At 36.9% G+C, this 26,065-nt stretch overlaps 1 long non-coding RNA gene across 1 annotated transcript; it reads right to left on the reverse strand.

The window, feature by feature from the left end:
• Positions 1–10,136: 10,136 nt before the first annotated feature.
• Positions 10,137–25,955, reverse strand: LOC112133477 (uncharacterized). Its single transcript, XR_008525190.1, has 3 exons — positions 25,840–25,955; positions 14,301–14,397; positions 10,137–10,332 (listed from the first exon to the last, which is right to left on the reverse strand). It is a non-coding gene; the product is annotated as an uncharacterized LOC112133477 (long non-coding RNA).
• Positions 25,956–26,065: the final 110 nt, after the last annotated feature.

The raw sequence follows: 26,065 nt of genomic DNA on the forward strand, positions 1-26,065 counted from the left end.
TGAGACCACTAGGTCTCCTGTGAACTTAGAGAAAGTGGTCAATTATCACCAAGGAGATGACCAAATACAATCATGAAGGTTCTGCCTCCATGATCCAAACATCTCCCACCAGGACACACCTTCAACAATGGGGATTAAATTTCTTCATGAGAATAGCATAGGTGCAAATATCTAAACTATATCAATATTGACTAATGTATTGATTAAACAAGAAGTTTGCAGCCATATGCAGGTTTTCTCTTCCGATTTCCACCAGGGAATCATAAGAAAGTTTAGGGGCAGATGAAGAGACAGAGAAAGCACTCCTTGTGGTGAAGGACTGGGCGATAAGAATGGTTGCCACTGGTGAAAAGCGGAGCTCTTCTTGGCTTGTTTTTTTTCAGGTAGAGCAAAAGTCTTAAGCTGTAAGAGAATGGTCAGTAAAAATATTGGTTTCAGGGCAACAATGGTAAGGCTGAAAGGAGCAAATAAAACGAAACAAAAATACCTCCAAAACTGGAATATGAGTAGAATACCATCTTGGGCTCTACTATCAGAGGTCTTCTACTATTGGGAGTAGAGTAAGATCACTAATAATGCCTGAACCCTGAGATTCAAGGACACAAGTCCTGCCTAAAACAAAGATGGAAATACGAAAATAAAAATATCCCTGCCATTACTACAAGACTGGACAGCAGCTAGCCTTAAATATTATAACAGCATTCTACAAACAGGAGATTTAAAAAGAGTGTAGAGACATTTCATGTTGTGAAAGGGCGGGGGAAAATTCTAAAGTTGGGGTTGGATCAGGCTTACCATCATAAGCAGAAGGCAATGGATAAGAATTAGAAACAAATGGAGGACCGAAGGTAGCCAGAACAATGTAAAACAATAACAAAAGGGATAAAATGAAATCAGCTCAAGAGGTGATTAGATCGATTCAACTGCCCATAGTGGAGACCTAGGTTAGGAAGAGGCAGGCCCATTTCCAGGCATAATTACATTTATCTGCAATTTCTACTCTCCACACCATGTGCAGCCTTTAACCAAGATTTTTGAGACATACACACACAACAAGGAAATATAAGCCATTATTGAGAAAAAGTAATCAACAGATGAGACTCAGCCAAAGACCACATGTTGGCACAATATTGCAGGGAGCTTAGAAAAAAACTGTGAGAAATATCATAAAGGTAAACAGAGGTGACAAATGCCTTTGGTGGAAAGTAAACCCATCAGAGCCAATGACAGATACAGTGAACTTGATGATAGAATAATGAAGTAGGGGGAAGAAGGAACAGAGTGCCCAAGAATTGTGGAGCAGCATTAAATGGCTACGATACTTCAATTAAAATCCCAGAATGAGAATTTAGAAACAAAAAAAAATGAAGAAATAATGCTGAGAATACTATAAATATTATACATATTTCCAAGGAAATATTTTTATACATAGTATAAATGATAATCTTTATAAACACTATAAAGATTTCCAAGGAATATTATAAATATTACAAATATAGAAATGCTATAAATATAATTTTAGAAATATTATAAATATTTATGATATTCAGAATGTCATAAATATTTCCAAGAACTATTATGAATCTATCCTATGGACATACATCATCATATTTAAACTGCTAAAGAGCAAAGATAAAGAGAAAATCCCAAAGGCAACCAGAGAATAAGACACATTCCATACAAAAGGAGGAAAAAAACTTCAGAATTATTATAGAGAACTGTCACCAGAAACTATGCAAATCAGAAGAAAAACAAAAGCTCAACTTAGAATTTTATACGTAATGAAAATATCTCATAAAATTAACAGGAAAAAAGCTTAGGTAAACAGAAAATGAAGAATTCATTAGAGGGTAACTATATTAAAGCAAATATTAAAAGATGTTCAGAGACACTGCATGTGAGCATAGACATATCTTTGGATCTTCATAAGTAGATGATGATTTCTAGAAATAATTAAAAAGAAGATAAAACAGATGTTTAGTAGCTCTAAACTATAACTGGCTGTATAATAAATAATTGGCCTTAAATACTTTTTGATGTATTACATATTATTTATACTGCATTATGGTTTACAGTATATATAAAATCAAAGCTGGCAGTTAATTATCAATCAGAACTAAATCATAACTATATTTTGTAATTAATTCCATGTCAATATAAATAGTTTCCTGGACCAGGACTGGTGGCACATGCCTGTAATTCCTGTAAGTCAAAAGGCTGAGGCAGGAGGATTGCTTGAGGCCAGGAGTTTGGGACCAGCCAAGACCCCTGAATGTTAAAAGAAAAAAAAAATAGCTAGGTACGGTGGCATGTGCCTGTAGTTCCAGCTACTGGGGAGGCTGAGGTGGTAGGATTGCTTGAGCCCAGGAATTAAAGGCTACAGTAAGCTATGATCATGCAACTTCACTCCAGCCTAGGCGGCAGAGAGAGACAGTGTCTCTCAAATATATGTAATAGTTTTCTTACTACATTTTTGTTTCCAGTGTTATTTGTTCTGTACTATCTGCAGCCATTTACCTAAACTTATATTTAGTTTGATTTTTTTTTTGGCCAAAACATAATGAAATGAATGAATCATATGATAAATAGTATATTTTAAGATACATTTTTAGGAATTGTATTGCTATAATAAAGGACATGTGTAACTTCAGATTTTGAAAATAATTGTCAAATTGTCATTTCCAGAATTTGGGACAATTATATTTTTAGCAATATATAAATATCCGTCATTCCCCACTCTCTTGCTAACACAATGTGCTATGTGTTTTTACAATGATTGATAATTAAATAATTAGCATTCTGACAGGTGAAAAAATGATCTGAATATACATGTGATTTTATGCTGAACTCATAATTAACTACTCAAAATTTACCTTTTGTAGTCTCTCCACAATCAAGCTGTGTGTCATGCTCTACTGAGCTCTCTTACAAAACTATTATGAAGCCACAAACCCAGCTAAGAATCATTGTTTAACTGTAATTAACAGATTTTAATGTTTTAGTTTGAATTCATTTATTATAACAAGTACACAGGAATAAAAGTCACAATAATTGTTTTGAGAGTAAAAGTAATTATTTTGCTCCGGTGAAGGTGATACATTCTTACTTTCTTATAGGTGCATTTAAGAAGGCTTCTGTTTTTGATTTTCAGCAGTTTTGTTATTTTTGGTTGTGTACATTTTTTGTTTTATATTTTCTAATTATTTCTCGAAATTATCAATATTGTGTTTTAATTCCTTGAATATTTTAAGCCATTTTATTTCTAGGTATTTACTGAAGAGAAATAAAATCACATGCCTATGAAAAGATAAATGTTTATAGCAGCTTTTTCTTTGTAACAGGCAAAAACTGGAAACAACCCAAATGGCCATCAGGGAATAAATGAATAAACAAGTTTTGGAATATCTATACAGTGGAATATTAATCAACAATACAAAATAACAGACTATTGATACCTGCGATACTGTTGACCAATCTAAAAATAATTATGTTGAAATTTAAAAGCCAGGCAAATAAGGGTACACACTGTTAAGTTTCTAATTATATAAAGTTCAGGAAATTTTTTTAGTGTGGGTTGGAGGGATTACAAAATGACATTAGGAGATATTTGGGGTGTGATAGTTATGTCAATTTTCTTGAATGTGGCTATGGTTCTACGAGTATCTACCTATGTCAGAAATCCTCAGATTATACACTTAACACATCTAAAGTCTTTTTGTGTATCAGTTTATTTCAAAACATATGGTAAACTTTAAGAAAATAAAAGTGTCTGAACTATTGGTATGCAATATTGAGATTTTAAATGCTAATTTTAGAAATAATGTCTGATACTTGAAAATTCTACATGTTTTATAGTAAAATGTTATTTTGCTAGTTCTTTTTAACAAATGTCTATTTTACGTATTGTAGTTTCTATTTTGTATTGAGGATCAGTGAACCTTCAAAAAGTAAAGATTCATATTTTTAAAATGTGAATATATTTCAGAAAGAGATATAAAACATATGGCTCATTTATTCTTTAATAATAGGATCAGATCAGCAAATACCACCTATTTTTTTAACCAAATAGAAAAAAATAATGAAGGCTCATTTCATTGAATACTATGGCCAATTATGTGGAAAGAACATAATTTAGAAAGCTGTAAACTAGAGAGAAATACAGTTAAAAGGGGAGGGAAAAGAGTTATGGTAGTAAAAATGGATACAAAATAAGAGCTGGACTTCAAATGTGTATAGGAACACATCCATGCACATGCACAGAGAAAATAATATACAGAATCGGAGAGATACACAATGCCTCACCAATGTATGTAAATAACATAGAAAGATATTTGATCCTTCCTCTGTTACCCCTTAAGACACTGGAGCTAAACATTTTTAAAGCCATATTTTGTTATCACAACTGCAGGTATGCGGATTACTGCTGAAATTATTTTTCCTGGGAGCCACAGAGACTTTCCTCTCCATATGTCTATGTTGTTTTGCAAACAGCAAGTTGGCATTTAAGCTAAACTTTAGGGGATTTAACATTTAATTGTTATACAAAGAATAAACATTATGGTTTGAAATATTACAAATCTCAGATTGTCTCCATATAGCACTGCTTTTATTCTAATTTTTTTGTATGTACATGCATGTACATATGATGATTGTATTTAATTTTTGGTTTCAGAAGCAAATAAAGTTTAAAAATATCAGTGCTAGAAAAGAAAGAAACTTTAAAGTTTACCTAATTTAACTGGGGCTACAAGAGTCGTTTTTTAAATGTTTTTATGTATGTGGGTTTTTTCTTTATTATATGTGTTTTACTGATATATAATAAAATTTTGACCAAATCTCAGATCTACTGAACCACAATTATTTCTTCTGTATTAGACTTCCATAGATTCATCCATTCTCTCCTTCTTTCACTCTACTTCTTTGAGAGTTAGGTTATGGAACTTTTCTACCTAATGTTGATGACACTAGAAATCAGAAATGTTCATGACACTTCATATAGTCTCCAATCTGTATTTTAAATAATATTGTAATACTAAAGGGAAAATTAGTACCGATGACTTTTATTAGGTTACTCCCTAAAACATTATATTTAAAGATTTTCTTGGAAGCAAGAGCTTGTAATACTCTTTCTTCTTTCGCTAAAGTCCTCTCTCAATTGACTGATAGACTTCATTTAAACTCAAATAAAGTGTCCTCTCCTCTACAAGTTATTTTTGCTATCAAGTTAATATAAAAATAAATACGTTCATTTTTGTGCCTTTATTCTGATCCCAATAGGTCTTATATTACTAGGGCCTGTGTCTCTGACTGATTATACCATGGATTTTTTCAGAGCGGGAGTTGTCAACATGCTTCCTATCACATGGGCAAGGAGAAAGTATTAGTGAGAGAATGAGTGAATGAATAAATGAATGAATAAATAAAATTCTCTCGTCTTTTACACTGTTTTTTTTTGCAAAAAATATACAATGTTGTTCTTATAAGTTTGTTTTACCTAAAACAGTTATGAATCACTGCATCTCAAACATAAAACATTAAATTTTACAAAATTGATATCAGAAAAAAATTACTTTGCTAAATAATTTTTTTCAAGTGAAATTTTGAGATGATTTTGTAATTTGCTTTTATATATGTTTATATTCAGATGTTCTGTTAAATTTGTTCTTTTTTTTGTTTTTCTGAGATGGAGTCTCGCTCTGTCCCCCAGGCTGGAGTGCAGTGACGCGATCTCGGCTCACTGCAAGCTCCGCCTCCCGGGTTTCTGCCATTCTCCTGCCTCAGCCTCCCGAGTAGCTGGGACTACAGGCGCCCACCACCGCACCTGGCTAATTTTTTGTATTTTTAGTAGAGACGGGGTTTCACTGTGGTCTCGATCCCTAACCTCAGGATCTGCCTGCCTCGGCCTCCCAAAGTGCTGGGATTACAGGCGTAAGCCACTGCACCCGGCCTAAACTTGTTCATTTTTAATGTCAAGATTTAGAAATCGTGTTTTTAATGAATGTTTTGAATAGACCAATGGATAATTTGGCCTTTTTTCTCCACGGCCTAAATCCCAATTGAAAAAATGCATACATGTTTGGATATATGTGTATGTCTTTGTGTGGATGGTGTATGTATGTTTATATGTATGTGTATATTTTTGCACTCACATGTATATGCATGTATACATCAGTAATATATTGCATTTTGCATATATTGTATTTACATCTTCTATTTCATAGTTATGCCATATACTGTAATATGACTTATTTACATTTTCTATTTCATATTTATATTATATATTTTAATATAAAACATTAAAGTTTGAACTATATATTATATTATATTATACTACATTATATTTAGAGGCATATACATATATACAAAATTCAAACAGATTAGAGAATATGGAGTATAATAACAAATATTTCTAACTATTGTAACAATGTTAACATTCTTTTGTTATATATTGTTATTATAGAATATTTTAATATAACTGATTTCTTGAGAGTCTTCAAATAATTAGAAGGTATATTTCCTTCACTATTGGTAGGCTGGTTGCTATACATCTAATCTATGTTTTATATCTTAAGAAAGAACTTAACATAATCTAGAGGTTATAAAGTACGGTGAATAAATACAATTTTTAAGTATACTCTGATGAAAGAGAAATCCTAAGCTTTATATCAAGGTCCTTAATTCTAAATTGATTTAGGAATTATACTTTAATTTTCCTATTGATAAGACTAGATATTAATGGCCATTAACTGCTATTCTAAGTGGATATATAATTCTTATCTCACTCGGGAAACCTTAAATTTTTAGGGTAAATCTCGGCAAGAATTGTGCAGTAAGTACAAAACATTTTCAAACTTTTAAGCTGGAGTCTTAATATTAGGTATGGATGTATACATCAGGAGTTCTATTCCAGCAGCATGGCTCCTGGTAGGGGTCATTAGTCAGCTCTGGATTAGAGTCTTCATTAGGCTTCACCTCTGCCACATGTGTATTTAAACCTATCAATGCAGGATGTCAATTTAATAAGAATTAAGATGATTCCAATCTGCATTGATAAGATAAACACCCTTAAAATACTTCAAGTATTTTCTCAATATATTTTAAATATAATAGATTTTTAAATATAATTTTAAACTCATATGCACTTTACTGCATATGAGTCCATTTACTGAAGTAGTTCCATGGAAATTTTTAAGGACCCAAATGTAGAAGGACTATAAATGGTTTTGATAACATAGCTGATTAAAAGAACAATGGCTAGGAGAAAAATTCTAGAAATAGTACTTAGTAGAGAATAAGTATAATAATTCCATGAAAATCTCCTGAATATAAAATTGCATAATTTACTAGAGAGAGTAATATAGTAAAATGTCAGATTCTTCTTTTACCAAAGACAGATTCATTATTTTTCAAAGATTAGATTCTACCACCTTGAAAAAAAAAGTATACAAACACACACACACACTCAAACACACACACACACACCTTTCATGTGAGTATAAATCCTATTTTTAGAATGACATTTAAGAGAGCTTGATTTTTATCAACAAAATTGAAGTTGATGCTAAATTCATGGGTACTTTCATAAAGTGTAAAGATTTGTAAAGATTTGTAAAATATTCTATTCCCCCAAATGATTATTTCAATCTCTATTTGCCTTACTTTTATATGGGCAACTTTATTATCAAAATGTAAATTTGATGTTAAGAACACTGACATATGTATAAATTATGCAATACAACAAAAATTAAATGAGAATGGATATTAAAGAACTCAGATATATTTTATATATTATCTTACCATAATTTAAATTATTGCATAACTTATTTGTATTGATTAATAGATAAATATATGTAATATATAAATATACAAAGTAATTATATAATGGTTTATATTATGGATTATATATAGTTTATATATATTATATATTCTTAGCTATATTATAGCTATGTTATAGCTAAGAATATATAACATAATACATATTTAATATACATATGAAAGAAATAAAGATGATTAAAGATTCCAAACACAACAATTAGATTACAGTCATGTGGCACACAACGATATTTTGGTCAATGAGGGAATGTATACATGATGGTGGTCTCATGGGTTTACTCCATATTTGTACTGTGTTTTTGTAGATGTAGATATATTTAGATACACCAATACTTACCATTGTATTACTGTTGTGTACAGTATTCTGTAAAGTAACATTCTATACAGGTTTGAAGCTTAGGAGCAATAGGTAATACAATACAGCCTAGGTGTGTAGTTGGCTATACCATTTAGGTTGGCGTAAGTACATTCTGTAATGTTTGCACAATGACAAAAATCACCGAATGACACATTTCTCAGAATGTATTCCTGTCACTAAGGGAGGCATGACTGTGTCTTGTTTGGTTAAAGATAAAAAGGCCACACCCACCTATAAAAGAATTTAATGTTATAAACTCTGAATTGGCTTAAGTGAAAGCGTGTATGGATTGTGATGCCTGTATCAAAGTGGAAAATTATGTTCACTTCACATCATTCAAATTACATGTTTGCAAAAGCACTGTGTGGGGGTCAGGCGAAGGGAAAATGTGCAGTTTTGGTTTTGGCTGAAGAGTTTTAGTACCTCTACTTTAGTACCAATGATTTTAATACAGCTACAACAGAGCACTATATGGGACAATGAAACCAAACAATTATATCATTACCCATTTATCTAAAGAGTCAAACTTATGAATTATTACTTTTACTTGCTTATTCAATATTGGATTTGCTGAAACATGTCACCATCTACATTTGTCCATATAAATAAAATGATACTAGGCATTTAAAAAGAAAAAAGTTCCCTGAAAAAGCTCTTTATAGCTTGGAGGATATCTGTGAAGTCTGATGAGAGCAGAGCCAATTCATAAATGAGTTATCATCTATAAGCAACACCATATAAACTGTGCTGCACTTGCACGGTTTAAGCAGAAGGGCAATTTTCTCAATAATGTCTCTCCACTAACTTTGGAACTTGCATGAAGATATGTGAGTTTCTCTATCCCATTGCAACTCAAAAAGTAGAAAGCTGATCAGCAGTTTTGGTATCATCTGTGAGCTTTAGAAAAGCAGAACCTCAGAATTCATTCCAGATCTCCATTTACATGAGACCCACAGGTGATTCCCATGCACAATGTGGTTTAAGAAACACCCCTTTAACCCACAGTTAGTTGCACAGTATGGAGTCACTGGCTTTTTGAGCAAGTCACACACTTGACTCACCATACTCCAATAACAAAACGGAACTGAGCTGTGTAATATATAGGGGCCTTTTAGCCACTTCACCAGGTCCTTACTCATTTACTCTTTTTTTTTTTTTTCTTTGAGATGAAGTCTCCCTCTGTCACCCAGGCTGGAATGCACTGGTGCGATTTCGGCTCACTGCAGCCTCCACCTCCTGGGTTCAAGCAATTCTCTGCCTCAGCCTCCAGAGTAGCTGGGATTATAGGCGCATGCCACCACGCCTGGCTAATTTTTGTATTTTTAGTAGAGACGAGGTCCTGAACTCCTGACCTTGTTATCCACCTGCCTCGGCCTCCCAAAGTGCTGGGATTACAGGCGTGAGCCACCGTGCCTGGCCCTCACTTACTCTTAAACTCTTCAAGTTGTATAACAAAAAATAAATGCAGACTCAAGTAAGGAGAGAGTTTATTCAAAAACACTCTCGCAATGGGGAAACGCTCTAACCTCAGGATCTGCAAGTGTCTCAAAAGTAAACAAAAAAGCAAAAAAATAGGGAGGTTAGTGCTAGCAAGAACTTTGTGATAATAGGGCAGATAGTGGACATGAGCCAACGACGTGGTCAGGATGATTTAACATAAAATGTTTCTGTGGTCTGCCAATTTTCAGAATGAGCTGTTCAGAGGAATGTTCTGTAACGGTGCTTTAGCGCTTACTTGAGCTGGTAGGCAAGCCAATGGCTAGGGGCATTTAGGGAGGAGAAAAGCCTGACTAAAGTTCGGTCAAGCCAAAGTATGTTGGGTAAATAACGGACAATTTTTAGCACTCGGTCACATGCAAGTCTTTGGTGTACAACAAATCATCCCAAACTTAGTTGTTGTTTTTTTAATGTTATTTAATTATATAATGATTCTACTGGGATATTTCTCTGTTGACTGGGCTGGGCTGATCTCAGACCTGTCACTTGCATATCTGCATAAAGTTGACAATTTGACAGGTGGCTTATCCTAGATGCTCTCTTTCACATGTCAGGTATTGGCAGGCCTTCTACTGAAGTGATGGGGGTGACCGGGTGATATCACAGACTCGGACTATTTGAGGCTGGTTTATATAGCAGCAGAACTGTAAAAGAATGAGAGCAAAACCTGGGAGTTTTTGAAATGTATGCTCAGAACTGACACTGTCATTTATGCTATATTCTATAGTTGAAACCCAGTAACAAAGCCAGACTTGATTCAAAGGATGGGGAGATAGATTCTACTTTTTGACGGGAGGAGTTGCAAAATACATATAATATTCTGCCTTCATATCTTTCTAATGACTGATTATTATCAGATTTAATATTTGCTGTCTGCTTCCTTATTGCCACAAATCATTGCACACACCTACAACTGATCGGAAGACTAAACTATCTCAGACTAGCTCAGAACTTTGTTATAGTTGTTAGTTTTGATTTTAATTGTTTGTTGATTTTAATTGTTTAATTGTTTGTTGAGTCTTCCGCTGCTGTCATCATGATCCAAAAGAACCCCATGATATAGATTAGACCCAACCCTTCTAAACAAATTAGGATATTATATTTTGTGTGATTTTCCAGGCCATTTTCTTTGTGATACCATGAAGAAACTAGACAATGGTCAGATCCTGCTGGAATAAGATGGAAACAAGCAAAATTCATGCATTGTTTTTACTTATACAGGTATAAAAATAGAAGCAGACACTCTTCCCTGCTTCTAGGAAAACTGGACACCAAATATAGAAACCGAAGCTTATCCTCTCATTTAACTCACTAGGCCAAGTACCTTCCTACAATGATCTGGTAATTTTTATACACATACCAGCTATAAAATAGGCCCCTGCCTTTTGTCTTATAAATTTCGTATAACTTTGTTGTTCTTTTCTGCTGCTGTTGTTCTGGTTTGTTATCATTATTAATGTATTCTGTGTATTCAGAAGTTTAGGTAAAATTAGATGACTCTAAACTCCGAGATGATTTCCCAAAGAGCTTTCTTCCAAGTTGTTATATTTCCTTAATAAATGCAAGTGAAGTAATTATCTAGTTAAATTTTGACTAGGCATTATTCATTTGAGAAATTGTTGTTTTATCGTGCAAAGGAAGCATTTTTTCCACCTTTGGCACTTTACAATAAACTCATTCTGATCTAAATTGATTGCTTTGGGATTATCTTGGAGTCATTAAAATATTGCTGTATTGACATTCACTAATGTCTTTAATTAGCAATTTCAAATTCCAGTGTTCGGCATTAGTATGAACAGATATAATTTATAATATCACTATAGCTATTTATTCAGTTTTGTTTGTATATCTGTTGAGTTTATAAAACACTTATTTGGCATTCTTGAGCTATACTCAAGCCATTAATGTTTATAAAATATTTAGATTAGCATGTCTGCCTCTTTAATAAAGATATGGTTGAGATGCTGAACTTCTCTGAACCTGGATTAAAATGAAGGGTATGTTTTTATTTTGTTTTGTCACTTTCAAATAATTTTTAAACTTTACATTTGTTATGAATTTAAAAGCTCCACATACACAAAATGTAAGAATCTCTGACTATTTAGAAATTAGTATTTTTCAAAAGCCTGACACTTTTGTTCAGAGGGATGAAAATGTTTTCACCTGGAATCCTTGTACACATTGTAAAGTTATTCTCAACTGGCTTGGCACTTGCTCTTTTTGACAAATGTTATATTCATAAGGTTGCTTTTAAATTCCTGCAAAGAAAAAGCCTAAAAAAGAAGGAACCAGTCACAAAAGTATAAAAGCAAAAATTCGTCAATATACATTGACCAGAGAACAACATTAGGCTAATGGGTTGAGTGCCTTTTCTCCATCCACATTTTCCTTCTTTTGAGACAACAAAGAAAAAAGTAGAGATCACACACTTTGAGTTAGGATGGGGTTAGATCTGTATCTCCACATGATCACCCCTTCTACCTATTAACTTGGTCATTTCCCCTCTGTAAAACAGTTTTCTGGCTACTAAACTGGCAAAAAGCAATATTGATTATATGGGACTGTTGTGAGAAGCAGACAAAGTAAGGTCCCAAAAGAAATATGGTTTTGCACAGATGGTAATCATTACATTAGGTTCTCTTCCTTTCTTATATTCTATATATGCTTACCAGCAAGAATGGCAAAATGTTCTTCTTTAAACATAAGAACGTCAAAAAAGAATAAATTTTCTCTATTCTTTCATGAATGTGTTTTATATCAAGTCCTGAGTATTCAAGTATATTGTTATAGGGCTTTCCAAAATAAGGCAGCTTTTACAGGGTGTCATATTGTTTATAAGTAAGTTTAGTTTGAGATTTTAAAACTCATTTTTTACGGATGAATGTTACTGAGCAAGGAGGATAGGGTCTGGAGGCAGGGAACCTAAGGCTGTTTCACGCTGACTTTCTAGAACTAAACTGAAAGGAACCTCCTAACTTTACACATCTAACAAAAGGAACAGAGGCTACTCTCTTTGACCTTTTCTGTGTGGCAAATGGAAAATTGGCTGTCTGCAACAAATCAGACTGATTTCCGGCCCTGTCTTTGTTTGCAACTTTGTAACTTCACTCCTGCCTCTGAATGGTTACTGTCCACAACCGATCAGACTGATTGTGGGCGGAGCCTTCATTTGCATAGAAGTATAACTTTGTAACTTCACCCTATCCCCTGATTGGTTGCTTTTTGCAACCAATCAGATATTTGCCCAGGACTGTGACCTTTGTAACTTCACTTCAGCTTCTGATTGGCTGCTTTCTGTAACCAATCAGACTGAGTGTGGGCTACCACTTCATTTACATGAGGTGAGCATCGTGTGGCCAATGGGAGACTTGTAGGGAGTTTTTGGACCCAAGAAGATTCTGTTCTGGGCCTCTGAGCCACTGCTGAGGTCCACTCCCACACCGCGTGCAGTGTGCTTTCGTTTTCAATAAATTCCCGCTTTCGTTCTTTTGTTGCTTCATTCTTTGCTTTGCTGCGAGATTTGTCGAATTCTTTGTTCAAAACACCAAGAACCTGGACAACTTGCAGTCACGATCCTCTACCAGTGCCATAACCTGGAAACCATTACAACTATAGGATGAAAGTACAGTGCAAAAACACAGTAGTAGCACTGTGATGTTTATAACCCTCCAGCATTTCAGGTCCATTTTTAACTAGGGCCCTTTGCTGTAGTGTTCCTTAAGCTTGAAACATTATTCTAGAAGATATTTTCACTGCTGCCTTTTTTTCATCATTAGGGTTTTATCTTCCTGACAATGCTAGCTAAAGGAGAAATCTCTCATTAGCCACTCTCAGTCAAATGCCTCCTTAGACTCTTGATCTTAGCACTCAGAACAAGAAATTATCTTATGTGTTTATGTATAAACGATTAATATCTGTATCCTTTTAAAATATGTAAACTCCTTTAGGCCAGAACTCTAATTTCTTTGTCATCCCTATATCTTCAGTGTACAGAATAACATGTGCTACATAATATTCACTTCATATGAGTTAATATTTGTTAACTGATGAGTAGGTGAGAGTATTTCACTTTTCAATCTTTAAATTTCTTTATATTCACTCTAGATTTTTTTTTTTTTATTTTTCTAACTATGAACTGTTGACAGTTACAGATGGATCTGGATACATTTCTTCTTAAAACCCTAATAAGCAATTTATATGGTTTGGATTTGTGTCCCCACCCAAATCTCATGTTGAACTGTAATCCTCAATGTTCGAGGAGGAGCTTGATGGGAGGTGATTGGATCATGACAGTGGATCCCCCCGATGTTCTCATGATAGTGAGTGAATTCTTACAGTATCTGATTGTTTACAAGTATGTGGCACCTCCCCCTCTCTCTTTTCCTTCTTCTCTGGCCATGTAAGATGTACCAGCTTCCTCTTCCACCATAATTATAAGTTTCTTGAGGCCTCCTCTGCCATGCTTCCTTTACAGCCTGCAGAACTGTGAGTCAATTAAATCTTTTTTCTTTATAAATTGCCCAGTCTCAAGTAGTCTATAACAATGCAAGAATGAACTAATACAGCAATTGACTGTGACTTATTTGTGTACAATGATTAAAATATTCCTTACCATACTGAATATATTCAGGGTACCTTAATGATGTAAAGAGTCCAGAGCTAAATGAGGAATCACATGAAGCAGGATCAGATGCCATCTATTTCAAATGCTAAAAAAAGGAATACATATTTTAAGGCACATTTTAATATATAGACTAGATAGGCTATTTAGACAGTTTAAAAATTGAGAATCAAATGTTTCAGAAAGTCTATCTTAATATACATGTAACAAAGATGATTGTCTTGACCAAATTTTATTCAGGCTCCTGAACCTTCTAGGATCATCTGTATACTTGCTTGTAAAAATCCAGTTTTGGCAGAAGCCCTGCTAAATCAGTTCAGTAAGAACCTCCCACCCTCGTAATCTTATCACCTTTGATATTAGCGAGGATTTCCATCCTCCACCATCCCTAGGTAATGTCTAATCACCTTGACATCTCTTCAGCAAGAATCCTGTTACATAGATTTAGCCTGAATCCCCCTTACTTTTAAGTTACCTCTTAGTTATTTTTTTATCCACTGACTGCCATCCTGCTGAAGGGATACAAATTCCCACTTTCCCATACTGTATTTAGAATCGAGTCTTATCTTTTTCCCTCACTACAAAATACCATTTCCATGACCTCCAAATGTATAGCAGTGGTCCTGAATAAAGTCTGCCTTACTCTATTTTAACAAATAACATTGATTTTTTTTTATCTTTAACACATGGTAAAGCATCTATATTAAAATATAATTTTTATGCCTATAACTTTGGATATTAAACAGATTGACACTTTGGAAAAGAGACTCCTATAGCTATTTTAATTCTCCTGTCCCATTACACTTTATCTCCTTACTGCTTAGTTTTGAGCTCAAAATGTGATACAAGCTCTTCCTGTATGAATATTAAAGGATCTAATAATTATAGTTTAATAAAATGAAACTCAAGGGTGAGATTCATCAACTAGAGAAATGTAGATTTTTTTCATGCAATTTAATAACATCAAATGGACTCTATAATCATTTTCCATATAAAGGATCAAAAATGGCTTAACTGGGCTTATGCAGGTAGTTAAAAATATGCTCAGACGGATCATATGGAAGTACAGAAATATCATTTAAAATTAAATTTTATTATTCGTTTTATATATAGTAAAAATTAGATTGGCTACTTGACATTTAGTATTTAACTTTTCTAGGGTTAGACATAGAAACATTGAAATAAAGGACTGAAAAGGATATTTAGTCCACTTAAATACTTTTAACTTAGTATGCAATATCTAATCTTGTGAGGAATAGTTGTTAATACCATAATTACAGACCCTCCAGAGAAAAGTGTTAACAATACTCCATAAGATTTCACTAATGTAATTTTGATATATAGATATGGAGTATTTTTTATGCGAGTCCTGAGCACGTATAAACTAGGAAGTGAATCTTCCTATACGAGGTCTCTAGTTGTAGTCCTTAGCAGGAGAAATTGATTTTTCATGATATGATTAGGGCAGGGGATACACAATCAGAACATTAAAATAAAACAAACAATAAGGACTTTAGAAGAAAATGCACTCCTAACTTAATTCGAAATTAGATGGTATGATAAAAGTAGAAAAAGGAAAATCCCTAGCATTACGAGTTAACTGAATTTCTCATGCTAGTTTGCTCACATGGGAACAATTTGACTTTGAGAAACTAAGAGAAATTCACTGAGTCTTATTTTCTCATCTGTTAAATGGCGAGGGTACTACTTTCACCTAAATAGCATAAGGATTAATATTCATAAGACTATAGGTAAACATTCCATTATTTAATATACAGTTTTCAGCCATTTACTGGAGGTCTTATATTGTGAAATAAGACATAAATACAAAGAAAAGGTATAAAGCTTAGAAAGAAAATTACAGCTCTCATAGTTTGCAGATAATGTAGTTGTATAAATGTAAAATTCACCAAACTATTAATAATGAATAAGTAAGTGAATTAATCAAGTTTGATAGACACAAAGTTAATATTAAAAATCACTTTTTAAATCAATACTAGCAATGATATATAGGTGTTATATATGTGTAATTTAGAAGGATAAGAAAAAAATACCAGCAATATATCTAATGAAAGATGGATAAATCATCTACACTAAAATAGTAACAGAATTCTTGAAAAATTTAATATTTGCAATAATAATTAGTTATAAAGCTTAATATTTTTAAAATTTTAATTCACTTCAGAATATCTCTCAAAATACCAGATTTTTTCTGTGTAGAAATTCACAAGCTGATTTTAAAATTTAGAGTGAAATAGAAAATATCAAAAATATCCATGACAATTTTAAAAACTGAAGTTTGAGGACATTCTCAATTAGAAGTCAGAAATCCTTTAAGTCCAAAATTCATATAACATGAAGATATTGGTCAAATAGTATATAGTATATATAAGAAAGTTATGAAAGAGATTAAAGACTCAAAATCTCTGCCACCTCTATAAGGTGTCCTGCAATCATAATATCGGATACTGTGGAGTAATAAAAATAAACTAGATATTGTGGTAACGCACTGTTTGGATATTTCTTTAAAATATTTTATTGAGTGTAAAGGATAATAATTGAACAGTTTGAAGAGTCACAAAATGCATATTGAGGTAACACAATGCATTGGAATGTGAAATAAAATTCACATGAATTAACAATCTTACCCAATATGGCTAATAATTTTAAGATCGCAAAAAACAAGAGACAATTGTAAATCAGGCAGAGGTTTCCAATGCTTGGCTATTTCTGCTGAATGTAGGGCTTTTTAAAACGACCATGTGTATTCTGGAATGCCCCACTGACTTTCTGAAGAGTCAAATTTGTTTCACAATAGGTGGATCTCCTTGCCCAATTTTCCTTTTAAGTTTCAGATAGATATTACAGTCCGAAGACTTTCCTAACTAACTCATTCCTTTTCCTTTTGTCTTGCACAATAAAATGCTGATATTTCTACCTCTCAGATATTCTACTTTCCAGGTAGCCAAATTAACACACTTAGTATCAGGAGTGATTCAAGGATGCTGCTGGAAAAATGTGGATTTGGGACTAGATCTCTCACTACCTGACCGTTAATGATGATCTAATCTTGTAAGGTATGTAGGGCATGGATAGTCTATGGTACAAAACTGTGGTCCAATTTCTGAAGTTTAACCTTAGGAGATATGGTAATATTCCAGTGGAGAGAAATACCCAGGTTGTTATAATTGTTTAGTACTATGAAAAGTAAAGAGTGACAGATAATGTGTACGAGGAAAATTAAATTGGTTGGTTGTTATTAAATTTATTTCTCAGTGTCCTATATAGTGACATCGTCAGGCTGGGAACAGTTCTGACATTGGTGACTGAATATGAAGTGTAAAACATCTTTTTGGTAGCTCGCAAAGGGAATAATTGGTGACTAAGTACAAAGTGCAAAATGTGTCTTGGTAGCTTGCAAAGCACCTTATCTCCTGTAATGGGAGAGAAAATAATTCAAAAGATCAAGCCCAGGATTTACTAGTTGGAGTTCCTGAGCTTCAAACACGATTCAGCCTTTAGCCCAAGTAAGTCTGTTATAACAAGCTTAGTGTTCTTGTTGGGAAATCTGAATCTTTCACACATGGACTAGCGGTGCATAGGCAGATGCTTCTGAAGACCAAAAGTACCATAATCCCTACAAACTCCCATTAGAAAGATATTATACAGAGGCCAGATAATGGATGGGGTCATGGTTAAAGTTATCATTACAGCAGGACTTTTGAGTTTCCAAATATATAATTGAGAGAGACACTTGGCAATTGTAGTACTTCTCACATTTGCTCTTACACTATAGAGTAAAAGCTATTGTAGTAGAAAAGATAAAGTGGAGGGCTCTGAAACTAACATTTCTATCTCCATCAATAACCAATCTACTAAATCACAAATATTACTGCAACGTGGGTGGAATGGTGAAGATTAGTGCAATACTCAGGCATCTTATGAATTCAAAAATGTCAGTGCCTATTTTATCTTCATGTTATCCAACATTCTGGACACTGAAGAAAAAGTAACCTGAAAAATGCCTCAAATACTACTACAAGGTCAACAACATAGTATACAATATAGCAGATGCTATCAGAAGATGGTGCATTTGCTAGAGCAGATTATAGGTACAGTTTCAACATTTAAAGGCATTTGCTTCCCAATTTTGTTTTTTTTCCCCTTCCTTCTATCTTTTATAACTTTAACATATCTTTTACTGCTGGCATCTTAATCTCATTTCAGCATCTCCTTCCTGAAGGACTCCACCAGCCTAATTGTCAAACATGACAATAGTCAAAGCATGCCTAAAACACAATACATTTGAGCATGAGATGTTGCCCTGTGCAAACCTGTTGTAGCTCAAAATGATAAAAATATGTTCTTATCTGTATATGTGATAATTGACAAATAGAAAGACCTGACACCAAATCTCTGAGGTTAGTGTGCTCAAGAATGTCCTTTTCCTGAGGTTGAATGTGCAGCCCGCTGCTCCTCGTGTTTGATGGTTATAGCTCTTTTCTTATTGTATTGACAACTTTCAGGAGAGGCATGTGAGACTCAGGTAAAACTGTTGTCACTGGTTACCTGAAGTTATTATGTTTTAAGGAGTAATATTTGTGCTAAGTTATTATGAAGGAATAGCAACTGATACAATCCAGAAAAGCTACATAATTAATAATATCTTGTAAGTTCTTATCCAACGCTCATCCTTCTACCTTTTTTTATGTGTAAACTAGGATGGTTCAATGTTTAGTATTCCTCTTTACTTAACTGTTAAGATCTGTGTCTAGAGAAGCATAGTTTTGCACAGTGGTAAATATATCATGTTATTTGCCTCACCTACTTCATTAATCCATCTCTTTATTCAAAATTTAATTATATAAAATATTTTAATGCAGTTTTATGTATTTGTTTTTCACCCATTAGCATCTTGTATTTAATATAAGAGTATCACAGAGGCGTCTCTAGTTATAAAAATTCAGGGAGATTTTATTGTTCAACATTTAATATTCTAGAAGAGGACAATTAACGTCATCAAACATGATATTATTCCATAAATTCATTATTTCCTCTTGATATACATTTTGTGGGGAGGAGTGAAGAAAAGCATTACTTGTAAATTTTTTGAGAAAAATTTGAAAAATAATATATAAAATTCTACTGATTGTGAGGTTGTTGAAATTATTTAAAGAATTCAATATAAACGTATTTTAAAAATATTCCTGCCAAAAATAATTTCAAGACTAACAATAACTTTTATCTTAACATTTTTGTTGATGTTAAATGAAAATTCAAGAATTATCACAGTAAGCCAAATAGAGTGTCTGATATAGTCCATGTCCACTGTAGGACATTTTCCCATGATTAAAGAGCAGGGTGCTGAAGTGAAACAAATGTATTTACATACCGCAGAAAGACTCCCTTAGAGAATTAAAAGTAGCAGCTACAAAGAAGGCTGTATCACCATGTAGAGATTCACTAGGAATGTTGAATTTGAAGTGAGCTAGCTATTATTTAAAGAGAGTAAAGGATACCTTGTATTGCATTGGTAGAATATAATTGATATTCTTATGATCTTATAATTTTAGTGTATGGCTGTCTTGAAAAATACATGAATCACGGAACCTCTGTTGGATGGGTATTTAGATGATTCTGCAAATCTTCCTTTTACAAATAAGAAAATGGTACAGTAAATATTAGATGAAGAAGCTCTTGTTAGAGATCTAAGCTACCCCTCCTGCTCCTCCATGACCTTCCCAATACAGTCCTTTGTGACCACCTACAAGCACCCCCCACCCTTTTCTACAGCTGCTTGTGCAAGACTTTCAGTAGAACTGGTAAACAGTTCCAGTATGCGGTTAAGACATCTGTCCACCTTGCCTAGCCGAGCAGGCAAAAACATTTCCACGAAACAGTTGCAACACCTGCAACCCTACTCAGTTTCCCCCACCCGAACCTAACCCCTTGCCCTATGAAACCCCACAGCAGCCTGTAAAAGGGGCTGCCTCCTCTGTTTACAGTGGAGCAGCCCAGCAGGTTAATAAAAACTTGCTTGCCTGACTTTGGGGTCCACTCGTTCCGTTCCTTCTCTTGGCTAACCTTACCTTTCGGTGCGGAAACCCAGGAAGGGGTAGGCTCTGGCTGGGTGTCCCTAGAGGACACTCTCTATCTCCCTTTCCCTCTCCTTTTTGCTCCCTCACTCCTCCCGGGCTCACTCGTCGTGATGCGCTGGAGCCTCAGTTCCCTTCCCTATCTCCCGGCCACCCTCCCCTTCCTGAACCTGCCGAAGACCAGGGGGATTTCTCGGACCCCCCCATTGTTGGCAACTTCATTCATCACTAGAGTCTACACAGAGGTGAGTAAGAGAGACTCTTGCCATTTACCCAGGACCCTTGACCATCTCTGTCTTCCTGAAAGACCCAGCGCTGGGCCAAAGGCTCCCTCCCGTCTGTAGGCCTCTGGCATCTCCGTTTCAGGGATGCCAGACTCTGTGGTTGCCTTCCGTATACTAAACAAGGCCCCTGGTACTGGAGACGCCCTCTCCTGCTGTCCTAGCCACCGGCAGTCTCTTCTTCCTCTGCCCCCTCCTCCTTCCACTATGCGAGCCTCTCACTCTACTCTGTCTAAAAGTATTCCCCCCGGGGTGCCTCTTGCAGAACCTCAACACTCTCGGCCTCCGTTCAGAGGTTCGTCCCGAGAGGCTTATTTTATATTGTAATATGACTTGACCACAATATAAATTAAACAATGGCTCCCAGTGGCCTGCAAATGGTCTTTTTGATTTCAATATACTCAGGTACTTAGACAATTTTTGCCATGCAGTGGGAAATGGTCTGAAATTCCTTATGTTCAGGCTTTCTTCACCCTCTGTAACTGCCCTTCCCTTTGCCAGTCCTGCTCCACTTTCCAAATCCTCGTCGCCCATTATAAATCCGACTTGCTCTCAGCAGACCTCACTTGTCTACCAACCGACGACTCCTCCTTTGACCCTGCAGACTTCCCCCGTCCCCGGACTCATCCTGTTCCTCCTCCAGAACATCATGACCATGACCATAGGCTCCTGTCCCAGCATTGCCCCTCTTACTCCTCTCTCTAACCACCCCGCTTCCGATTCTGAGTCCTCTCCATCTCCAACCCTTACCTGCTCTCGGACCCAACATGCCCAACAACCAGCTCCCATACTTCCCCTCTGGAAGTTTGCTAGCGCTGAAGGAATTGTCTGTGTCCATGTTCCTTTCTCTCTTACTAATCTTTCCCAAATCGAAAAGCGTCTCAGGCAGGTCCTTCTCCTCTGATCCTGATACTTATATCAAAGAGTTGAAACATCTCATGATCCTTATATCATTCCCTCTTCTACCCTCCTTCCGGAAGAAAAGGAAAGAGCGTGGCTCACGGCCCAGGCACACGCTGATGACCTCCATGGCAAGATCCTACTAAGCCAGTAGGGGCCACCGTAGTCCCCTGAGAAGAGCCCTCCTGGGAATACCAACCCACAGACCCTGGCCAAGCATCCCGTAACCATATGGTCACTTGCCTCATTGCAGGCCTTAACAAATTTGCTCACAAAGCTGTAAATTAAAAAAAAAAAAATTCAAAGAAATTTCCCAGAAGGCAGATAAAATTCGCACTAAATTTCTCTCCCGCCTTACAGAGGCTCTCAAAAATATGCCTGCATTGATCCTGCTACCCAAGAAAGCACTGTAGTTCTTAATATCCATTTTATCTCCCAGTCAGCTCCCGACATCTGGCATAAACTTAAAAAAGCCAAAGAAGGTCCTCAAACCCCACAACAAGACCTTCTCAACCTGCCTTTCAAAGTCTTTAATGATAGGGATGAGCAGGAAAAAATAAATAAGGCCCAACAAGATCGTGCCAAATACCAGCTACTAGCCGCAGCTATTCACCAACCTGGCAATAGCACCCAAGGGCACAAAAGACCCAATTGCAGTCTTCCTCCTAGGGCCTGCTTAAAGTGTGGCAAAGAAGGCCACTGGGCAAGGGTGTGTCCTAACCCACAAGTACCGAAGAGCCCCTGCCCAGTCTGCCAACAGTCCACTGGAAATCTGACTGCCCTCTTTACAGGCAAACAAAAAAGCCTGGCCCCCCAAGCCGTTGTCCCCTCATCGAGCCAAAAAGTGAAGAATCACTCGCACTCCCACAGCTCCTCGGCCTGGCCGGTAAAGACTGATGGGGCCCAGGGCCCCCGACCCCCTCTGCCATCATTGCATTGGAGCCCGGGGTAACTCTACTAGTGGCAGGTAAGCCAATCTCTTTTTTAATCAATAACGGAGCCACCCACTCTGCTTTACATAAATTTGCAGGACCAGATCATCCCTCTCAGGTCTCAGTTGTGGGAGTTGATGGACTTGTCTCCAATTTCTGTGCCACTGGCCCCCTGTCCTGTTCCCTGTTTAATACCATTTTCTCACACTCTTTCCTTATCATGCCTCCCTGCCCTACTCTCATTCTAGGCTGAGACCTCTTAACCAAATTTAAGGCTTCTATCACCTTTTCCTGCCTCCCTCAACCAAAGTCCCTCCTGCTCCTTTCCACTAGTCTGGCCCCTGACCCCTCTCCCCAGTACCCACTCCCTGCCTGTCTCATTAACCCAGTAGTATGGGACACCACCACCCCGTCCCTAGCTGCTTACCATTATCCCATAAAAATCCACTTAAAAGACCCCTCCAAATTTCCCAGTGTACCCCAATACCCCATCTCTCTCACCCACCAAAAAGGCCTACAGCCCATTATAAACAAACTCTACTCATGCAGTATCCTTAGACCAACTTACTCTCTATATAACATCCCCATCTTCCTTGTTAAGAAATCAGACGGCTCGTACCAACTTGTCCAGGGCCTCCAAGTCATCAATTAGGCTGTCCTCACTATTCATCCCATAGTCCCTAATCCCTACACACTTCTGTCTCTCATCCTCTCCAACACCACTCACTACACCACGATTGACTTAAATGATGCCTTCTTTACCATTCACCTACACCCTGATTCCCAAAACCTCTTTGCCTTCACCTGGACTAATCCTTACACTTTTCAATCACAACTCGCATGGACCATCCTCCCTCAAGGCTTCAGGGACAGCCCTCACTTCTCTGGACAAGCTCTAGCCCAAGATGTCACCTCCTTAAACCTGTCCCCCAGCCATCTCCTTCAATGCGTAGATGATCTCCTTCTCTGGAGCCCCTCCCTAAAAGACTCTCAAACTCACACCATTACCCTTCTAAACTTTCTTGCTAGCAAAGGATATAGGGTCTCCCCCTCCAAAGCCCAACTATCCACCCCAACAGTAACATACTTAGGAGTCAAACTCTCCCTCGGGGTCTGAGCCATGACCCTGGCATGGGCAGCCTTAATAAACAGCTTGCCTCCACCTTCCTCAAAAAATAAAATTCTCTTGCTTAGGACTGGCAGGGTTCCTTAGGATATAAATTCCCAACTTTGCCCTCCTGGCTCACCCCCTCTATGAAGCAGACAAAGGCTCCCTCAATGAACCCCTAAGTCCCACACGTAACATACTTCCCAGTGTCCATAAACTCCAAACCACTCTTGTCACTGCATCTTCCCTGTCCTTACCCAATAGCTCCCAACCTTCATTCTCTACACTGCCAAAAGCCGAGGGATAACCCTCGGTGTCTTAGGGCAACAGAAAGAGGATCCTCCTTCCTTTGTCCCTTTAGCCTATCTCTCTAAACTATTAGACCACACTTCAAAGGATGGCCAACCTGTCTTAGAGCATTAGCAGTGGTGGCCGTTTTAGCTCTGGAAAGCAAAAAACTAACACTTGGCCAAAGCACCACCATCCACTGCCCTTACAATTTACAGGATCTCCTCTCCTCCCAGGCATTAAGCTCCCTCTCTCCTTCCTGAGTTCAGTCACCCCATGCCCTCTTTATTGAAAATCCCAAATCCAGTCTTGCCAAAAGTGCTCCCCTCAACCCAGCATCCTTACTCCCTGTATCTTCTTCCCCTCTTACTCATTCTTGGACTGATGTCCTGGACCATCTACAGCCACATTTCCCAAATATTTCCTCTGAACCTCTCAACAATCCCTATGACCAACTATTCATAGATGGCTCCTCTTCTGGGCCTACCGGCTCCCCCAAAATTGCTGGATATGCAGTTGTTTTCCTTGACCAAGTAATTAAAGTCATACCCCTACCTACTGAGATTTACAGTCCTTAATACGTCTCTCCAATTCCTTTTCCAAAATGGAAAACCTCCCAACACAATAAGGCAAGCAGTTCTGTAAATGTGCCCCTATTTCCATAATGGTTCCCCCTATACCAACCATACTAAGCCCATCCTCGATCCTATAGCCACCAACAGCTTCTTAGCTTCTCAAGCCCCTCTATGCATCCAATGCCACCTCCCCTCAGGTCACATCCTAAGACACCTACCTTCAAACCACTGCAACTTCACTGCAACTTCACAAATTCACTCTGCAACTCCAAGGCCCAGGTGACCATACTAACATTTCCAGTTTCTGGGTTACTATGAGCTTTTCTGTCCCCCTGAAAATTAACACCACTGTACTACACAACATAAACTCAAGATACTGCAACAAAATACACCTACCCTGCCTATCCCTTCAACCCTGGACTCCATTCCCCTATAAAGCTCACCCCCACAACCCCAAACGAATATCTCCTAATCCCTCTATTAAACAGTAACCACAAACTCCTGGTAGACACAAAACAGTTTCTCCTCCACTAGGAAAATAACCAGGTTCAGCCTTCATCACAGCTGCCTACAAGCCACTCATATAACCCCTACAGCCACTCATCACAGCTGCCTTACAAGCACCCTAGGAGCATGGATACACAAAGACCACAAGCTTACACACCTTTTTAACATACACAACCAATTTTGTTTACCTAGCCAAAGAATATTCTTCCTGTGCTATACCTCCACCTACCTCTACCTCCCTACCAACTGGACTGGTACCTGTACTCTGGTTTTTCTAAGCCCCAAAATTAACATTGCCCCGGAAACGAAAGCCTATGAATCCCTGTAAAAACTAAAGTGTGCCAATGCAGTGCCGTTCAGTTAATACCCCTCCTAGTAGGGCTAGAAATGACTACTGTGGTTGGAACCAGAGAGTCGGGGCCTTCTACTTCCCTCATGTACTATCACTGTCTCTCACAAGATCTTAAAGGCAGTTTAAAAGACTTAGCTAACACTATTTCAACCCTCCAATCACAGGTAGACTCCTTAGCAGCAGTAGTTCTTCAAAATCACGGAAGCCTTAATTTGCTCACTGCTGAAAAAGGAAGGCTCTGCATCTTTTTAGATAAACAGTGCTGCTTTTATCTCAATCAATCAGGCCTAGTACAAGATGCAGTCAAAAAACGATAAAACCAAGCCCCACCTCCACCCACCCACCCCCCAAAAAAAACACATCCTCTACCTGGTCCCTCTGGCCGTCATGGTCCCTTAGCTCTTGGTCGCCCTGGCTACTTCCCCTCCTTCACCCGGCTATAGGCGTCCTTCTTCTCTCAGCTCTTGGACCCTGCTTCATACGTCTCCTTACCCAGTTTTTACAGGACCGCATGAAAGCCTTCACCCATAGGACAGTTCAAGATATGCTGCTTCTTCAAGAATACTGATGGCTTCAAAAACAACCATCCGAAACCCCCAGCCTTTCCCCTTCCACGCCGCCCCTCCCCAGCTACAAGCAGTCAGACAATAACGTTGCCTCTCTTACTTTATGACCTATTAAAGGCTGGAATGTTAGAGACCCAAGCTACCCCTCCATC

The sequence above is a fragment of the Pongo abelii genome, chromosome 4 (assembly GCF_028885655.2).
Source record: "Pongo abelii isolate AG06213 chromosome 4, NHGRI_mPonAbe1-v2.0_pri, whole genome shotgun sequence".
NCBI classification, from domain to species: Eukaryota; Metazoa; Chordata; class Mammalia; order Primates; family Hominidae; genus Pongo; species Pongo abelii.